Source organism: Nicotiana sylvestris, chromosome 8 (genome assembly GCF_000393655.2).
Source record: "Nicotiana sylvestris chromosome 8, ASM39365v2, whole genome shotgun sequence".
Taxonomy (NCBI): domain Eukaryota; kingdom Viridiplantae; phylum Streptophyta; class Magnoliopsida; order Solanales; family Solanaceae; genus Nicotiana; species Nicotiana sylvestris.
This window is the reverse complement of record NC_091064.1, coordinates 109,822,637-109,829,827: the sequence shown is the minus strand read 5'-3', so window position 1 is coordinate 109,829,827 and position 7,191 is coordinate 109,822,637. Positions and strand designations below refer to the sequence as shown.

The 7,191-nt window shown below is 40.2% G+C and overlaps 1 long non-coding RNA gene across 1 annotated transcript; it reads left to right on the top strand.

Annotated features, from left to right (window-relative positions):
* Positions 1-286: 286 nt before the first annotated feature.
* On the top strand, positions 287-835 carry LOC138874409 (uncharacterized). The gene is made up of 3 exons (XR_011401391.1): positions 287-368; positions 454-507; positions 576-835. It is a non-coding gene; the product is annotated as an uncharacterized lncRNA (long non-coding RNA).
* Positions 836-7,191: the final 6,356 nt, after the last annotated feature.

Below are 7,191 nucleotides of genomic sequence, written 5' to 3'. Positions count from 1 at the left end.
TGCCACGGGGTGGTGGCCGACGAGCTGCTGCTGCTCCACGACGACCTGCTGGTGTTGGACGACGTGGTCGTGGGCGGAGAAGAGGTCCCCAGCAAGGGGGCTTTGAGGCTCCTGCTGAAGATGTTGCTGCTGATATGGGAGGTGGCATGCATGAGACCGACATGCCGTCTTACAACCTTGGCATTTATGACACTCCAGGGACGTCGCAGGTGACCCCATCGGTTCAATTCTTGATCATGGGTTCGGATTTTCAAGGAGTGGAGTTGGGTAGATATTTCCCTGGCCCGTCTACCACTGATGAGTCTCGACCGATCCGAGATTTTGATAGTGGGCACCGACTGAGTTATGGCAGCTCATCACATGCGCAGGTATGAGTTTATTAGTATTAATTTTATTACTGTTTTTACTATAACTTATTTATTTTGTTTTAACTTTATTAATTTACTTTTTTAGGCTTCATGCGATGCTGCGACAGATGACTACATTCAGGATCCAGACACGATTATGGTAAGACAATATAAATTTTTGTGAATTGTTATGTAGTTTTCTATACTAAGTTTGATATTATTATGTAGCCTTCTACTGGACCTGACAGCACCACCGATACATGTCATCCTGTGCCGCATCCGGCCATAAGGAGACGACTTGATGATGATGATCCTGATAGCGTACCCGGGCGGCAGGGGATGCGCCTCAGACCAACGGCTACTTTGAGACACACCGGATGCGGGACACATTGATTCGGTCTTCCATATTTTTGTTTTTTTGGTGTAAATAATATTTTTTTGTACATTAACAACAATATTTAGTCGAATATGACAGTTACTTTTTTTTAGTTCTCATTTCGTTTTATAGTTTTTGGTATAGTAACACAACAACTTAAACTTAACTTCCACTTAAATTAAAATAAAATTTAGTACAACAAACAAGGAAAACATTACTACAACACAAACACAAACATAACAGGCCAACATAATAAAAATACATGACATATGAAAATGACACTAAACACATACACGTCAATGCTCCATCCTCAGTTGTCATTTATTCTTCGCTCCAACCACTTAAATCGTTCTTCCATTTGTTCTTTTTCTTCTTCTAACTCTTTCACTCTCGCCTTCACCTCCGCAAGTTCCCGTTTATATTTTTCGTTGCGTTCCTTGTGTGCTTCACAATTCCATTCTGCTCTCCATTTTTTATCTTCCACCTCCTTCAGTTTCTCCCTCATTTCTGTAATAATTCTATCTCCCTCCTTTTGTATTCTATGCTGGTATAACAACATATTATGAAATTCCTGTAATCTATCCCTGTAGCTTTCCTGATAACATGGTTCCTCAGCCCATTCATCAAATTCACAAGTAGGTTCGTCGGGTTGCTTGTACAACTTGTTCATACAGCACCAATAGCGGCGTCCAACGTTAGCACCTTCCCACCCACAATCCATCATGCATGGTTTTCCACATAAGCAAATTGGTGGACGACCAGGTTGAGCCATTTGTGAACTATTTGCTTATAATAAAAACCTTACTTACTTTTAATGAAATATTTCTTGGGGGAAATTTTTAGCACACAAAATAACTACAATGACCCCATTATTTATAGGCTAAACAAGACACATATAGCGCCATATCTAATGGCGCTATATTAGATAGCGCCATATCTAATGGCGCCATATCATGATGTTGACGAGACGACTTTATGTCAGCCGGTCACACATATCTAATGGCGCCATATCATGATGTTTTCAGCTTTTTCAGTTCGACAAGACAAGACACACATAGCGCCATATGTATATTTTGTGTATTAAATATCGTCATAGCGACACGACAACACACATAATAAATATACCGATAATTATATTAAATTATATTGTTGATCAATATAGTTGGTCTCCGCATAACCAACACGTTGAAAACACTTGATGGCATGTGAACAAGGCATGTGGTAGATTGACCATTTCCCACATGAGCATAACCTTGTGGATTCATTTACAGTATGTACATTATTACCCCGATTATTATGGATAGCGGTGCGAACTTCAAAAATACCTCGTTCGTTATCATATTGCAAAAAGGAATGCCAATGTGCTCGCCGTCTGTATTTCTCTAATCTCTTCATAGGCACTGACATAAATTCAACACCCCTTTCCATCAATTCCGTTGCAGCTACAGTCCATTGTACAAACCTCTCCGCCATCTGCTTGAACGACATATGCACCATGGCTGTGACGGGCAATCCTCTTGCCGACTTTAATAACCCGTTGAAGAATTCTGACACGTTTGTAGTAAGAATTCCCCAGCGTCTGCCACCATCTACATGGAACGTCCACTTTTCAGGATCATGTCGCATTAACCAATGATATGCTGCATCGTCTTCTTGCCTGATAGAATCCATATGCCTCCGGAATTTATGTTGTTGGTGGTCTGTTGCTGCCATCCACATCAAATCATATAGATATTTTTTGGGATGTGCCTTCTTGAAATTGGCCTTAAAGTGCCTCATACAGTAACGGTGGTATGCATAAGGTTCTTGCCAGGCAGGAAGGTTCTCCACAGAACTTAATATACCCCCGTGCCGATCAGATATTAGACAAATACCTGAACGATGTTTGACAACGTGCTCTTTCAAGTGGTTCAAAAACATTGTCCACGTCTCTGTGCTTTCATTTGCACAAATAGCAAAGGCTAGAGGAAATATCTGTCCATTTGCATCCACAGCCACGGCTATCAATAGCTTGATATCGTACTTTCCATAGACATGAGTTCCGTCTATGGATATTACGGCCCGGACTCCGCTCAAGCTTCCATTCAATAACTGTTCCGGGGTTAAAGTGCTGCAGTGCAGCCATGTAGCTAGGCAGATCTGCAAATGACTTATCCCAGTTACCATAGACTATTTCAAACGCTCTTTTGCGCCCAAGATATGCCTTTCTTTTAGTAATTGTGTGGCCATATTCCTGGTAGACTGCTGTAATGCACTCTTTGATTTTATACCTTATGGACGCTTCGATGTGCGGAATAAGTACAAGAGATATCAAGTCAATATCCAAGTTGAAGTGATTCCCGTTGAAAGTGTCCATTTCGCATGTGTGGGTGGGAATGTATTTACCCACTTTCCACATACCTGTTTTCTTCTTCGACGCACGCAACATCCAATTACATGGCCAAAACCACCTGCGGCAAATAGCCTTGTATACCGTCGGACTTGACTCCGATACCTGCATCTCATGACACTCTTTAACATTGTGCATTTTACAAGCCCTGCTTACGCGTGCTTTATCAGGAAAAAGCATCCCCTTTGCAAGCACCGTTGGTCTAGACTCATCCCACATTACTGTCCGGATTTCATCAAAATCCCTTGTGAGAGCTTCCACATCTTGCACGGCTGGCAAGTTATCAATATAAGGAATCTCCCTTGAATGAAACGACACTTCAGACTCGTTCACTTTTCGTGTATGGGGGGCTCTCTTCAAATCGGGTCCTTCCTCCTCGTCCTCTTCATCACCATCCTCACGAGCAAATGGTGTCTCGTCTCCCGATTCATCTGCATTGTTATCGTAATCGCTGTTCTCTTCCTCACTCTGTTCATCTGCCAGATCCTGATGTAATACGTCGTTTTCGGGCAATTGAGTGAGTATGGGTAGTTCAACTTGCTCATTTTCACTGCACATTTCAACAAAAATATAAGCTACTAAATTAATAAATGCTTTATATATGACTGTAGCTTTTCACTTACAAGTTGTAATGTGATGACATTCCATGATGGACGTTTTCAGTTAGGTGATGACTACCGGATGGGCCACTTGTAAAATTCATATCCGGCCGGTACCCCCTATTAAATATATGAGCGTTAAAATTAATTCAATACGCAAAAATATACATAATTAACACAAATGAAAATTGAAGTTTACCACTCTTCTTGTGAATTATGGAAAGCAGGGTATAAATTATTTTCTCGCTGCTCATTCGCCGACGGTGATAAATTTAAATCAAGAAAAATTCTTTCATCTGGAACATGTCCGGCAAAAACTGATCCAGAATAACCACCCGATGACTGGGGGTTATCTCTACTACGCACAACCTCATTTTTTGGAACGTCTTCGACCTTCACGTACATCTCCAACATTGTGATTACAAGAAATTCCCGGCATTCGTCCGGAGTCCTCAAGAAATCACTCAAAGTGTCATCATCGTCGATGTTAAACTCTGAGTAAAAAGCAACCCCTTGCGGCGTAACGGAATACGGATATCTTCCGGTTACTTTGAGTATCACTGAACGTTTTCTCACACTCATTTTTTTGCATAACAACGATATCAATGTTTCGTACTCCATTGAAAGTGGCAATTTAACATTACACTTAGCAGGTAAACTGTAGCCCACAGAGTTATTCTCCATCACAACCTCACCCCCCCCAATATAATGATACTCTTATTCTACGTTCTTCAGACATAATAAATAAATGCTGGAGAATTTAACAACAATAGAAACCAACAAGAGTTAAAAATTTTTTTTGAATGAAGTTGTGGCGATTCTACGATGTTTATATAGAAAATGGCTAGCCGGGTTATTTTTTTTTGTATATAGCGCCATAAAAAGTGGCTTTATACGCATTTAAATTATTGAACCCAGACATTATTGGTGGGGGTCAGGTAATTACTGTATAACTCCATTAATAGTGGCGCAATGTAAGGTTTGTCAGTATAACGCCACTAATAGTGGCGCTATACAGTAACGGTACAGTTAACGTTATTGTATAGCGCCACTATTATTGGCGTTATATATAGTTTGGTAACTTTTTTTTACACATATTTGAGTATTTTGAGTAAAAATAAACCACATTTTGGTTCCGCACTCCTATTTATCCTATCTATTCTACTTTTAGAGACAGTGTTTACCATTTTGGAGTCTGTATGCTCTCTCAATTCTTGTAATTTGTCGTAAAGATCTTGTACCATTTTAGATCAGATTTTGGGAAATGTATTTATAAAAGTTTTATTCGTTACTTGAATCTGTCGCTCGGTGACATTATACTCCTAATTAATTAATTCCGCACTTTTTTTCTAATGGGAGGAAATTGACTTGGGAAATGGCATGCCTACTATAGGGATTAGGGTAGGTTCCATCACGACCCGTGATTTGGGTCATGATAGAGAAGCATCACAATAGACGGGAAAGTCCTTTCCCTCCAATGTAAAGCCAAAATCGAGGTTGAAATCAATAATGCCTTGAGCTTTTGAAAGCTCTCCTCTCACTCATCGGACCACTGGAAGGGCACATTATTTTGAGTCAACCTAGTCAAATGGGAAGCACCAGATGAAAACCCATTCACAAATCGGCACTAATAACTCGCAAGGCCTATGAAGCTCCGAATCTCAGTCACCAAAGTAGGCCTGGACCAATCTGTAATCACCTCGATCTTCTTGGAATCAACCATAATCCCATCCTTGGACACAACATGTCCCAAAAAATCAACAAAACCAAGCTAGAACTCATACTTGAAGTGCTAGGCATACAACTTCTTTTCCTTTAACAGTCCAAGCACGATTATCAAACCCTTCTTATGATCTTCCTTACTCCGAGAGTATACTAAGATTTCATGAATAAACACGATCATGAACGGATCCAAGTAAGGCTTGAAGCTACCATTCGTCAAATCCATAAACATTGCGGGGGCGTTAGTAAGTCCGAAAGACATCACCAAGAACTCATAATGACCATAACAGGTCCTTAAAGCTCTCTTTGGAATATCCTCTGCTCAAATATTCAACTGGTAATAATACGATCTCAAGTTAATCTTAGAAAAGACCGACGTACCCTGAAGCTGGTCAAACAAGTCATCAATGTGGTGTATTTGATACTTGTTCCAAATGGTAACCTTGTTCAACCCCAAGGGGAGACACTTGATCTAATAAAACCCTTACTCAACAAATCTTTCAATTGCTCCTTCAAGTCTCTCAACTCTATCAGAGGCATACGGTAAAGGGGAATAGAAGTGGGCCAAGTGCCTGGCTCTAAATTGATGCAAAAATTAATATCCCGATCAGGTGGCATACCAGAAAAATCTGTGGGAAAAACCTCTGAGAAATCCCTAGCTACCGATACCGACCCTAGAGTAGTATCCGCACTAGTATCACGAATATGGGCCAAATAAGCCAAACACCCCTTTTCTAGCAATTGTATGATCTTCTTAGGCGCAGGGATAGGAGTACCCCTCCACTCTAACCTCGGAATACCTATCATAGCCAACATAGAAGTCTTAGCATGACAATCCATGGTAGAATGATGAGGATATAACCAGTTCATTCCCAGGATAATATCAAAATCTACCATATCAAGAATAACCAAATCAACCCAAGTGTCATATCCCATGAAGGTAACCATACAACACCTATAAACTCTATATACTATCACAAAATTACCAACATGTGTAGAGACATGAATAGGTACATCAAGTAGGTCATATGACATATCTAGGCCAGTAGAGAAGTAAGTAGACACATATGAGACTGTAGAACTCGGATCAAATAATACCGAAGCCCGTCGGTGATAGACTGAGATAATTCATGTGATAAGTGCATCAGAAGCCTCGGCCTCTAGCCTACCGGGAGAAGGTGTTTCGTCTGGGCCTAAACCTACTTGGTATAAATACAAACAAAAATGCTATTTTGAGGACTTTTGACGCATCTTAGACCTAGGGACACACTTTAGACGTGGAGGAACACACACCACGCTTGGAGGAGGCTTCTAACTAGTTTTTCTTTTCTTCTCTTCTTTTAATCTCATAATTTATTAGTTCTAGAGTTTTGGGTGCTACATGAACGTTGTAGTTTGAAGCTTAGATTGTTCTTATTATTTTATCATATTGGTGTATTTATTCAATCTTGTGCTTAATTATTTGATTTTTTGATCACCAATTGAATACTATCTATGAATCTAGGATTGAACTCGGGAGAGGGAATTCTAGATTGCATATAAGATTGAGTAGAGCAAGATCTTAATTCTAACCGTGGGGGGGGGGAGGCGGATTTGCGGTTAGGATAGAACTATACCTAATCGTTTTGCTTGGTTACTATACGAGAATTATAAATTCGTTCTTTTTAATCCTAATTCCATAGGAATATAGGCATTAGGTTAGTTTGAATAGGCGAGTTGTACTTCGGGAGAAGGCTACGAGCAACATTAACCTTGTCA